At 39.9% G+C, this 13,944-nt stretch overlaps 1 protein-coding gene across 3 annotated transcripts in view; it reads left to right on the top strand.

Moving 5' to 3' along the window:
- The window catches only part of LOC5574813 (transcription factor Ken 2), a 175,865-nt gene that overhangs the window by 152,849 nt on the left and 9,072 nt on the right, over positions 1–13,944 (top strand). The gene's annotated exons all lie outside the window — the stretch shown is intronic.

The following is a 13,944-nucleotide window of genomic DNA, read 5'->3' as shown; positions in this document are numbered from 1 at the left end:
GACTTACTTTATACGAGTGTACGGGACGAAACCAAATGTACAAATGAACTCTGAAAAGAAGCGTTTTATGCGAGGAAACTCATCAATCTGACGATTTTATCCACCGTGTTTTGCGAGTTTAATGTTATTTGTATGAATAAACGAGTTATTACGTGAACTTTCATGCGATTTCAGGTTGTCTGGGACGTAGCTACTCCATGCTTTGGCTAGCATTTGATATAGAATCACATTGTTCTGTTGTTTCTAGAACACGTGGCAGTGGATCACAACGAAATAATGGTCCGAGTCGATGATATTGCCCATCTTACCATTGGTCACGTTCCACTAGCCATAATCGAATGTAACTGAACAAAGGTTTTCTGTTTTAATGACGGGTCGGTACAAGTTTTCTATACCAATCTACACACTTACTTCATCGATGACTATATTGACATCTTCTGTTTGGGTGCTCTTCGTACGCCTTATTTAGAATGTCATATAATTCATGGCATCATGTCATCGCGTTTGTCGTTCGTTGGCGCGTAGATGCTGATCAAGCTGTAGTTGAAGAACTTGCCCTTTACTTGCCGGTTTTCACAGAATAATCCGCTTCTGTCGCCGCTTATGCAGGATTGATACTAGAATGCCGTGGTCAGTTTCAGAAAGCTACTTGATTCTCCCCTTGGAGATCCTTTTTCGCTTCTGGATCTGAACTTCCTTTCCAGGTTTATCTAGCTACTTTTTTCTCCAGTAAAGGAGAGAAATTTTCACTTGGTCGCTGGATCTAGAATTACCTTGTACTTAGAGTCCGTAGTTTCGGATCAATATGAACTTGGTTATTTCGTGTCACAGGTTACACTATTGATGTATAAATGTATAAATTACGTTGCGTGGAAATTTCCATATCCTTTTTAAGTCTAGAGATTTACAAACGTGTTATTGATATTACTTGCAAATTTGTTGGTAGTGTATTCGTCCCTGAAGGGGCTAAATATTATTTGTTTTATGCTTATATAGGGGAACTTACGTATTCTCGGCAGTCTAAGCAGCTGGACTTTTAAAAAGGCAATTATACACAACAATTAAGCACAAAAATTAGCAGGAGACACCTGAAACACACTTGAGCACTCTTTATTCATTGATTACTATACACAAAACACTATTTTGTTCTCTAAATCATCTGTTTTTCCTCGCCAAAGTCACGAGGCACTTGTTCTTTTATCGGCAATGCATTTACTATTGTCGGCAACTAAAATGTTCTCTTCGGCAATCCAAAACTGTGTAAAAACGAGCTTATGTATTGGTTACTTTTCGCATGTGTTGACAATGACTGAAATTAAACGTCACACATTATGTTCTACTGGCTGAAAGGGCCAATGCAGAAAAATACAGACTACACTGAAAAGAGCGTTGCAGTTATAAATACAGTAACAGAGAATCAAATTGAATGCACAACGCCTTAATTTGTGCAGACTAAGGCGCCGTTCACACATTACGTAACGCTTTAGTGGGATGAGAAGTAAGCTCAAATGTTGCGGCTCATACATTTTTTTTTTCATACAAAGACCGTTACGGAGGGGGAAGGGGATCGAAAATTGAGCAGTTTAGCGTTACGTCATGAATGGACGCTGCCTAAATTCGTTTTCATTTATTTCATCGAATATTTTTTGTATCAAGTCTCACTGTGAAAGCATGAAAATTGACATAACATGGTTATAAACTTGCAGCAGATGCGATTCTAACCAAGAACCATCCAAACAAACAAGAACTTGCAGCGTGACGTCATTGTTAATTGATTCATAATATTGTGCTCTGCAATGAAAATCCACGGAACGGATTATTTGGATTTCAGAATTGCGTTTGAATTGCGCGTAATATTGTCTGCGCGTTACTGCCACAACTGAATGTTGATTTAAAATGAGCGCCGGAATATTATCCCTTTTATTCGCTCCTGATCCACACCATCCGTCCGCATTCAAACAACACGCATGACTTTTTTCATCACGAAAGGAAGAAATCACAAAAGAGAAAAGGATGGACACACCGTTCTCTGGTTAGTGCCGACGACTGTAACTCATTACTTGCTACACACTGGTTTCCTCTCCTTTGAAAGAACTGAAAACAACGGCACCAGCGCCTGTAGTACTGTCGTCGAGAGTGACATTGGGCCAAATTATAATCTGAAATAAATCAGCAAGCATTGGGAATATTAAAAAAACTTTAATGTAGTATTCCTCACGGCATAACAATAAACAAGGCAGGCTCTTTACTGGTGTAAACTCGAATTTCATTGTAAACATGTGACGTCACTTTTATCGTACTATATACCATCAGGACCACTAGATCATTCGTTTTCACAAATTTGTTCGAGATGAATAGGAATGACGTCATCAAGTAGCTGTCAGTTTTCGGAATATATCACCTTCTCAATATTGTAACCGTGGTAATCCTTGAAATTATCTACAATTACAGTCGAATTTCGTTCTTTGCACAATCTTTAAGTGGGCTACGTTTCAATTGGGCTCCCGTTAGTTGGGGTATAGCCCACCTAAAATGAAGGCAAACGTCATTTTCTGACATAAGACGCAATTTATCAATGTTGATAGCTCCGTTTTTTTTATGTTATTTGACAGCCCGAAAATCGGCCCGATTGGTCAAAGTCTTGCACTAAGTGGGCTGCAGGTTAAGCGCAACGAACGAAGCTTGACTGTACCATCAAAATATTAGATTCATGGAACTAGTAATTTGTTTTTAATAAATCATCGAAAAAAAGCTTGAAAAAGGCCTTTTTAAATTGTCACTTTTGAGGCTACACAGATAATCTCGCTCTTAGGATGACGAATACTATTTTGAAATCTCACATTCCTGTCCATCATATCATCCATCATATTGGAAAGCTCTAGAATTCTTGAAAGGAACACGGCTCTCTTGATTTGTTCTTATTGCGTATCAATTCTACACGCAGCGAACTGGACTATAGAAATTCATATATTTTGCCTTAAGAATGATGAAACGATTATTGCAATACGAAAGCTGTATGTATCGTCTTAGCATCACCCCACATAAGGGCTTCGATAGACAAAAGGAGTGCGCACGAGCCTATCGATCACAAGGTTCTTGGAGCGATTCCAGGATGCCGCGAAAACTATTTTTGTTTCGGTTTTATTACGTAAATTTATGAATTTCAATCCGATTTCTTGTGGAGAATTTTCATAAGGGGTTCCTATGTTTATCGATAGTTCACTTTCCTGAGTGTAGTTTGTTTGGTACAATGTCACCCCCTCGAAGGGGTGAGTTTGTGCGAATTTTCATACGTTTCCTATTTGAAGGAAAATAATCAAATTTCAATCATTTGTTCAGCATTTGCAAAGTATTCTCATATTTAGCCGAAAATATCATGCAAATTGCGAAAGTTGTTTAAAAATAAATGAGGACTTACGCATTTTTGGCCAAATCTCACCCCAACGACGGTACTTGCGCAGTTGTTTTCAAATTTCTTTAAATGCAAAAGGTAAATAATTTCACTGTGAATTAAACTATTCGCTGAATGGCTCGATATGGTTGTGGTCTGTAAAGGTTGCTGCTCTTGAATGCTCTATCACCATGTTATTCCCGAGAGAGTGAATGGTAACATTAAAAAAAATTCCGGTTGCGATGTTTCAGGAATTTTTGTTGGTTTATGATTCCGAATATTGTTCGATCGGCTTATTCGAATCAAAATCCAAGCTTTGCCAGCAAAATTTATTTGCGTTCATATTATTCTCAGTGTATGAAAAAATCAGAATAGACCCTTTGCAAATCAATTTACTTATGACTTGACACGTGAACATCATCCTCTGATTCGCGACTACGAAGCTGCTGATGTTTTCTTCGGTTTTCTGTGAGAAAAACAAGGAGAGATGTTTTTTGCTTTTTTTCACGCACACGATGACAGTTCCTTACGAGGCTTGCCGTTGGTGCGAGTGCATTGTGGAATCTCTTTTTACTTCGTAGTCGCGAATTGCCTGTAGAACAACAGGAGTGTTGCCAAAATACTTAACCTATTGAAAGTGGCATATTTTATATGTTTCTCAGTATATAGATGTTTATGCGCTACAATACGCAGATAAGGAAAGTAATGATAGGCCCAATTATTACCAATGCATGCTTTGTTGCCTAATTCCAATAAATTGATTAGTTGTGTTCGACTTTTTTTATGAGTTTTAATTGTTAGTAATAAATACACCGCAATTGAATATAGTGTCCTGGCAACCTTGTCCAGTAATAAAAAGTGATTGCCGAGGAAATCAAAGTGCATTAATTTTAATATGTGATTTGAAACATTAGAATTAAGTATTTTCGAGTACTTTATATACAAATCGAAAGTTCAATAGTGCATAAGTGATCGGTGCGTAGCTTTTGTGAAAAAAATGTAATTGGAGCGGAGAATCGGACTGTTTAAAGTGGTGAGTTTTTCTTAAGCTGTTCTTGTGTTGTTTTATTCGGCAGCTCACGAATGACGATAATTTCGTAAGCATTTATTTCATTTGATGATTAAATCAATGTTATATAATATTTTTGTGAAAGATGAGATCCACATGGAAGATTAAAGTTCAAGGAATATGTTGAGTACATTGAAGTTAACTCTTGTTCCGTAGATAAATTTAAACAAGGACGGTAAGTTAGTGCTGCCGAAAATACCCTCAGGGTGCCGAAGCCATCATTTACCCTACTATGTCCCTTTCGAATCTGGTAGAATTCCTAAATTATCATTGTTTTCATCGTTCTTCTTCACCAGATCCGAAGAGCCTATTCAAATAAGACGTGGTGCCAAGTGATAACATTGCGCAACATTTGTAACGCTTGAATGATCTAATCATATACTTTGGAGGATGAACAGAGATCAAATCTTAACCTATGCTTTTTATGCCCATTCGTCTCTCGCGTGGGCGTGTTTTCTTATCTCGAGCGCAGTCCTAAATGCCTATGTTCATTCCTAGTCGGATGATGCAATTGCGTTATGTAAATTTGATCCTTCTATCGGATTTTGCTTTTCATTAAATCTTCTCGTCTTTGCTATCGACATCGAGCGGGTCTCGACAGGCTGTTAGAATTTGACTGATTTTATGATTACAACCGCTGTTTGTTATCTCGCGGCGATAACCGTGTTGGAGATGGGTCCACCTCCAGCGATCCACGTACTTCTGTGGAGCTTCCACTTTGAACTCCTGGTTCGTGAACTACAGAATGTGATTTGCGAGCCAGGAGTTCAACACGCACGGGTCCATTCGAAGATCGCAAGTTCCACGATCTGACTTTCTAATCGTTGCCGTAAAATCCATCCGTTTGTTCTGTTTTCGAAATTCCTTGTTGACGAAGCGTATTCGTTAGGCTACCTAACCAAACTGGTGCAACCTATTACACGCTTAAGGACTGCCTCTTGGAGACTGTACCGATACAGCTCTGTTCGTTTGTTCTTCTCATCGTAATAGGCTGGTTTCCTTCACGCCAACCCGTCATGGAATGGCCTACTTTCCCGCATTGTCGTATGAGTTCATTACCTAGCTGAAAAGCGTTGCATAATGAATTACGCACTGCATACTTCAGTGCAGGAAAGTAGGCCGTTTCACGACAGATTGGCCTGATGAAAAACAGCCTATTACGATGAGAAATTGCAAAAAACTACTATTAGCAGTGTTTTGGGCCTATAGTTCTGGTTCTCAATTATTTCAAGTTCTTTTGGGCATGCTGCTATATTATGCTAGTCATGTTATCACACAATACTTAGAGTGCAGCTAGAGTAGACGCGAAACGAGAAGCGAAAATTGCAAGAGAAGGAATAACAATTATTAATATTGAAATGTCAAACGATTTTCACTTCGCGTAACGCATTTACTCTGGCCGACATTTTATACAATTGCAAAAATTAGCAAAGGCAGCTGTCATTTAACAACTGTGGGGAAAAAGCTCTGTGTCAGTAGGGATGTAACGCAAGAAAGAAGAAAAATAAGTTCGTTTGTCAGGGATTATAAGTTGCAGGCAATTATTTTAACGCCACGCGCATCCTGAAAGTTCCTCACCTATGATTCCATTGAAATCCTTTCCTAACCTGCCCATCCCAAAGTGCTGTAAAGTGGGTGGCTATACCGACACGATCATCCCCATCCACACATTCAAACCGACTGTCGACGACACGGTCGCGAATCAGTCGAGCGAAAGCTTTTCATTTCTCACACCCATCCCACAACAATGTGTGTTGCGCGCTCTTTCACTCGCCGTTGTTGAAATGACCGACTGACTGACACACGATGCAGCCAGCTTCGGGTTAGGTGGCTTCCCGTGTGGCGAAACCCCCCTTATCTATCGCACATGCTCAGAAAGGTGGCACTCATCCAATCGACCGACCGACCGCCCGACCGTAGTGTGGGAAAAGGCCAACATCGTTCACACATTCCGACAGGTGCGCCGTGCTTGCGCCAAACATTTTTCACTGACAGTGACACGACTCAAGGTTGGAGAACATCATCCTCTGCAACAATAGTGGTCGCCGACTCGCGCTTGATCCTACCCACTAATTAGCGATTCGCGAGCCGTGCTTTCGTCGCCCGCCCAATTCAAAAGTCGTTAATTTCCAGCCGCGCGTAATCGCGCCTTTACGATCGTTCCGAACGACACCGGTCAATGTCGTCCTTGGAAGGCCTTCGCTTCATCGCACCCCGTCGTCGTCATAACACACAATCTATCGGCCAGCAGTCAGCAGGCTTTGGGTGAGAATTCGTTTAAAATTCGAAAGTCGATTCGTCCCTGAGAAACGGTGTGGCCGTTGTTGTTGGCGCGACACAGTAAGCTCTTGACCAACCTCTGCGTGTGGTTTAGCCAGCGGCGTTGCGTGGTGACAGCACACGGACCAACGCACCGGCGCGGCTGCTTGATTTATTTCCTCATTAAGATGGTTGTAGAAGTAGAGCGGGAGAGTCTTCGAGTGAGCTACCACGCGTCTCCACCACGATTCGTGGGGTGCGTTGATGCGTATGTATGTGTTGGTTGGTTGACACGATCGCGAAGGTGAACCGCTGCGTTGCGCCGAGGGAGTCCAGCGAGCAGCACGCTTCACGATCACGCACGCTACAGACGAAAGCTATCGCTGGTATTCTCGACGATGTTCACACCATCCGCTATCCGCTTGTCATCAGGCTTGACATTGTGTCATTTCGCTGAATTGGTGGTAGTGGTTGGTGGATGATCGTTGTCTTCGCTGCCCGGTTGATTTGAACGATCGAGAGTTTGCACAACCCTTCGTTGCGAACCGTGGGAGCGGACCTGCGTTTAAGATGCAGATGAATCGAAGCCACGTCTAAAACGTCCATGAGCACAAATCAAGAGAACCAGACAGCCGTTCGAGCTGAAAACTTGATCGATTGGTCTCACGCTGGTGGGGACCAATCGATCAAATTTTATCCTTGATGCTCTGTCTGGTACTCTAGATTTGTGCTCTTGAAAATTTTAGGTATGGCTTCGATTTATTTTCACCGTAAACCTCTCTCAAGGCTCTCTACGACGTTTTTGGTTCGCTTCCCGATCGCCGTGAAAATTTAACTAAGAAACTTGATTCAAGTTAACTGACTTGAGTTATTCGAAAAAAAAACACCAAAAAATAGAATTAAATTCTTGCGATCGCTACAACTACTCCAAGAGAAATTTGAATGACCAGGGAAGTGGATGAGAATACTTCTCAAGTGTAGCAACCTGTCCGATCATCGAAGGTGGCGATCAACGAGAGGGACGTCGGTTGCTTTGACGGTGATTGTATCGTTCATCACTGACAACAACTCGAATATGACACATAACTCGTAGTACCTGAGGTTGAGTGATAGTAGTGGTTGGTAGATATTCCCAGGAGGTAGTTCGCTGAGGCGGAGGAGAGGTAACAACACAAAACTAAAAAGAGTGGGAAGTCGTCGAAGAAGTCGAGTCAAGTCCAAGGTCAAGCGCAAGCTGCCCGTGAGTGCTGTTGCTGTCTCGTTCTCACCGATGACAGGTGTGTGATCGAGAGGTTCAGATTGAATGTGTATTATTCATATAGGTACAGAAGTGGCTCATACCAGTGCGGTGATTTTAAGTAATTATGAACAATAACAACAGCAGGCTGCGGCTTGGGAAAGGGAAATCGTGACTTGTGCTTTGCACAAGTGTCGATCGCAGAAGGCTGATTGTGATGCGTAACTTGAAGGATTTGTTCCAACAAATATGTATACATTTGACACGCTATTTGGGTCTATTATTCTGACCCCGTATTGGTGGTCTCGCTAAGGCTTTCTGTCCAAACCATTTTTCCTATAGAATTTCTTTTCTATATCTTGTTACTTTTTTTTGGTTTTACTTTTAGCTTCTTTCTATACATCTATCCATTGATTTTTTAATTATCCCTCTTCTCTTTCGATTTTTTCCCGGATTCGAACTATTTCGTATTTAAATTGATTTCGTGTTTGCTCACATTCTTTCTTTTTCCTGTTTTTCCTCGCTCAATTGTCAATCTTCAGATGGCAGAACTCACGGAATGATTTTCCTTATTTTTTTCTCTCTTTTCTGAACTCTGCTCAAAATTCTTCTCTGCTCTGAACTCTGGTCTGCTTCTCTGTTAAGCTCATACTTTGAATTCAATTTTCAATCCAAATTCCATTATGTACCAAAACTTTTAAGGCACAAATCTCCCGAAAGAAGCATCTACCGACAGTGCAGTATGTATCTTAGCTTTGTGCACTAGCAAAAAGTTTGAAATGATAAGATCGTTCATTATTTATGCAGATGAGTGCCTTTGAAATCGTAAGTATGGACGCAAGCCGGCCATTGTGATAGCTATGTTTGGATTCCGACATGTTTCAGCCTAAATGCCGGACAGAGTGAAGAGCAGGACATAGTTTAGAGCTGAGCTAAGTTCAGAGCAAAACTAAACTCTGCTCTGGACAGAACGCTGAACTCTGCTCAGTTCTTAACTCCGTTCTGCTCTGAACTCTGCTCTTTTAAACTCTGCTCTGCTCTAAACTCTGTTCTGCTCAGAACTCTGAACTCGGCTCAGCTCTAAACTCTGCTCTGTTCTGCTCAGAACTCTGCTTAGCTCTAAATTCTCAGTTCTAAACTCTGTTCTGCTCTGAACTCTGCTTAGCTCTAAATTCTGTTCTGCTGTTTTCGTTGCTCTATTCAGCTCTATACTGTGCATTGCTCTGTACTCTGCTCTGCTCAGCTCTACTCAGATCTGCTCAGTACTCTACTCAGTTTTAAACTCTGCTCTGTTCTAAACTCTGTTCTGGTCAAAACTCTGCTCAGCTATAAACTCTGTATTGCTCTGAACTATGCTCAGTTTTAAACTCTGCTCTACTCAGAACTCTAAACTCTGCCTAGCTCAAAATTCTGTACTGCTCTGAACTCTGCTCAACTCTAAATTCTGTTCTGCTGTTTTCTCTGCTATGTTCAGCTCTATACTGTGCTTTACTCTGTTCCACTCAGATCTGTTCTAAACTTTGTTGTGCTCAAAGACAAAGAAGTCTGAACTCTGTTCAACTCCAAACTCTGTTCTACTCTGAATTCTGCTCAGTTCTGAACTCTGCTCACCTCTACACTTAACTCTGCTATGAATTCTGCTCTGGTATGTACTCCTGTCTTCTCTGGTCTTTACTTTGCTGTGCTCTGAATTATGCTCAGCTTTGCTCTGCTCTTAATTTTGCTCTGGTCTACTGTAAATTATAATTTTAATATCAATTTCAATGTTTTTCATGAAGTTTTGATTTCAGTGTCTATCTAAGGTTATCCAAGAGCTTTTCCAAATATACCTAGGCCTTCAGATCAATATTTTAAACCATTGACCATGAGATCTTGAGCGAGGCTTCGCCCATCTTTCTTACACAATTTCTCCCAATTTTTCTTCAAAGCTGAATCGGTTTTGAGTGGTTTTTCCGCTTATCTTCAACTTCTGCTTCATTATCGCGCAAAACTTTTCGATCGGACGAAGTTCTGGTGTACTATTCCATTACATGCTTTGCGTAATGGCACGAAACGAGACCCGGCCAGAACAGCGTGGGACCACGGTGAGAGCGGAGGAAGGGCAAGCCCGTTTATGGCGCCAGTTGTAACGAACAGCTGTACCGTCCGCACTTGCAGATCGCCTGCCCCAACAGGTACTTCTTCGCAAATTTGTCCATCATTCTCTTCCGGAACTTTACCAGAATCTCCATGCGGGACGTATTTGTTTGGTGTCCGCCTTGATGTATGTCTCTTCGTCCATGACGAGACAGCCTGGCTTAAGTGACTGTACGGTATAGCTTCCGCGCATGCAATTTGGCCACCGTGTTTTGCTTGTCAGTCCGGTTTGGCGCCTTCCAGGCCTTAAAAACACGTAGCCCAGCTCGCTTCATGGTCTGCTTGACGAAGCACTTTGAGGAATTGACCTTTTTGGCCACGTCTCGGGTGGAATAGTTCGGATTATTCTTGAAGTACTGCCTTATTTTCCGCGCCTTCTCTGGGTATTCGCCGCTTAATGGTCTTCGTCTCCTGGAACATCTTCATAACGCGGGACACGGTGGTATGGTGGATTTCAAGCCTTTTGCCGATGCATCTGTGCGACTGACCAGAATTATCGATTATCACCCAAGATTTGTTTGCGTAGCTGTTCTTGTATCTAAGGCATTTTGAAAACTGCTTGACAGATTGCGATAATTTTGCACACATAAACATAACACTCTAAACTAGTATTACCCAAAATTTCATTAATTTTTACCCACGCGATAAAAAGTTACATCCAAATCAAAGTATTTTTTTCGAGTCCAATCTTATTTAATTTATAAATATTAATTTATATCCTAACAAGTATGGTGTCCTATTACAGTTAAACCTCCATGAGTCGATGTTCCATTACTCGATATCGACTCATGGAACCATACTAAAAATCAAATTTCATGGTTACTATGATGGTCCCCTCAAACAGCTTTCCATAGCATTGCTGTTCCATGACTCGATATTTCCATGAGTCGATGGTCCCTTCAATATCGACTCATGGAGGGTTAACTGTATAGGACAATAATAGTTGTTAAAAGTTATCTGAAATTTCTAATCGTGCCTTCAAATGTGTCCTTCACGATTCTTCGGAGAACATGGATAACTTTTATCATGGGTTGGACTCATGAAATACATAACATAGTGGTACGAACTTCTATTGCTGTAAACCTTATTCATAAAACTTCGATGTATCACTGCACAGTGGTCCAGGAATCAGTTTTACGCGGAAAGATGCATTTTGAGCTTTAGAATGAAACATTAGACAAAAACGGTCTTCTACAAAGTTGTTTGTATTAGTTAAGCCCTTTGTTTGGTGTTATTAAAAAATAGGGTGGACCACATTTTCATAGAAATTGTGTAACTAACTTTCTTATTTGTAGAAATTATATTATACATGCTTCGGCAAAGTTGTAGACCATTCCATTTCAAGCAACTTTGCTAAAAAAAGTTTTTTTGTATCTCTTAAATTGACCGATTTAGAGCTTTTTTCCTACGGTGACATAGGGTGGTCCGAACAAAACTGGTTTTCTGGCTCTAGAGTTTTCAATTCAAATTTCTCATCAAAGTAGTCTAAGAAACACTTTTAGAGCTTTAAAAAATGCGTAATTTGGTGAGTGAAGAAACTCGCTATCTCCTTCCGTTTAGGAGTTATTGTTGTTTTTCTCTCAAAAACATGCCTACTTTGATTGTGAATATCTCTGATTGGGGCAAACATAAAAAATATCTTTTGACAGCATTCAAAAGACATAATAAAATTGTATATTATATCAAAAAATTACAGATGTGTTATTTTTGTAACTCTAATAAAATGCCTTGAAAAACAAAAGATTTTAAGCAGAAAAACTTTAATAACTTTTGAACTAAAATAGATATCATCAATATTTTTGCATGAAAATTTGCGCTTTGTTAAGTTCTTAAAGTCGTTCATAGACCGCTTTGACGAGAAATCCGAAATAAGAAAGATAGGGCTCTAAAACTATTTTGAAGATTTTCATAGTATGTATTTCTTTACTATTTTGCATTTTGAGCATGAAAATGAAATTTTAGACAAAAATAATCTTCTACAAAATTGTTTCTAAAAATGTAAGCTTACATACTGTGTCATTTGAAACTAGGGTGGTCCACAATATCACACATATTATATAATCAACTTTTTTATTTGCAAAATTACTGGTATATGCTCTGAGGCAAAGCGGTAGAACTTGAAGTTTTGATCAACTTTGCCAAAAAAAGTTTTTCTGTAGCTCAAAATTTGACCAATCTAGAGCATTTTTTCCTAATCATCGCAGGGTGGTCCAACAAAAATAAGTTTTTCAACTCTAGTTTTTTTAATATTATTTTCTCGTCAAAGTCGTCTATGAACGACTTTTAGAACTTAACAAAACGCAAATTTTCATGCAAAAATATTGATGATATCTATTTTAGATCAAAAGTTATTAAAGTTTTTGTGATAAAAAATATTTGATTTTCAAGACGTTTTATTAGAGTTACAAAAATAACACATCTGCAATTTTTTGACATAATATACAATTTTGTTTTGTCTTTTAAACGCCGTCAAAAGATATTTTTTATGTTTGCCCCAATCAGAGATATTCACAATCAAAGTAGGCATGTTTTTAAGAGAAAAACAACAATAACTCCCAAACGGAAGGAGATAGCGAGTTTCTTCACTCACCAAATTACGCATTTTTTAAAGCTCTAAAAGTGTTTTTTGGACTACTTTGATGAGAAATTTGAATGGAAAACTCTAGAGCCAGAAAACAAGTTTTGTTCGGACCACCCTATGTCACCGTATGAAAAAAGCTCTAAATCGGTCAATTTAAGAGATACAAAAAAACTTTTTTAGGCAAAATTGCTTGAAATGGAATGGTCTACAACTTTGCCGAAGCATGTATAATATAATTTCTACAAATAAGAAAGTTAGTTACATAATTTCTATGAAAATGTGGTCCACCCTAATTTTCAATTAAACCAAACAAAGGGCTCAAATAATACAAACAACTTTGTAGAAGACCGTTTTTGTCTAATGTTTCATTCTAAAGCTCAAAATGCATCATTCCGCGTAAAACTGATTCCTGGACCATAGTGCACTGGAACCACTAGTACATCTGATAGCCTATACTCCAAATGATTATTGGAGAGCCTTGAACAGTAGTAGAACTCAAAACATAAAAGAGCATATTTTCATGATTTCATACGACTACTTTAGTTACGTTCGTAAATCTGAAGTTATGTACTCAAAGGAGATTTTGGACGATCTTGAGCAGTCAATGTACTCAAATTTTAATGGAATATGCTTGGATGAGCTTGTATGAGTATCAACCTTGCTCCTCTGGAAGATAACTGATCATGTTTGCACATCTAGAGGCTTATACATCCGAAAACCTGTTTTCCGCGCAGTAGCCTCCAAAGCACCATATGACATTGATCATTATTCCCCAGAACAACACAGAACGCTTATTCATCTAATTTCTCATTAACTTCTGACACCCACCCCGAGAGAAAATTAATCAAACATCTCCCCGGAGCAAACCGCAACGAACAATCTCACGTCACCCTGTCGTATAGCTACTTTCAAGAAAGTCCAGCCGTCTTGCCACCCGAATGCCTCCGGCTAGATGACTAACGATCGCGTAAGATCAGTTGGAGGAGGGGTGCCACTCAGGCACCCTTAGAAATGACACGTCGAGTAATTAGAACCAATTTGTGTCACTACTCAAAACGCTAGTGCACTCAAAAGGCCGCATATTTTGCACATGTACAATACCCGCGAAGGGAAAGCCCTGCGGCTGACGCAAGTGACATGACTCTTTCTCCCTGCTCGGAATGCGGTGTCGTTCTAGGTTTGTATTCTCACTGCTGGACGGGTTTTCTGGTGAGATTGATCGTTTTTGTTTGTGATCACGTAACATCTATACACATTTTTGGTTCTAAGAT

Source organism: Aedes aegypti, chromosome 3 (assembly GCF_002204515.2).
Source record: "Aedes aegypti strain LVP_AGWG chromosome 3, AaegL5.0 Primary Assembly, whole genome shotgun sequence".
Lineage (NCBI taxonomy): Eukaryota > Metazoa > Arthropoda > Insecta > Diptera > Culicidae > Aedes > Aedes aegypti.
Note: the sequence above shows the minus strand (reverse complement) of the source record. Positions and strands in the feature narration are given on the sequence as shown.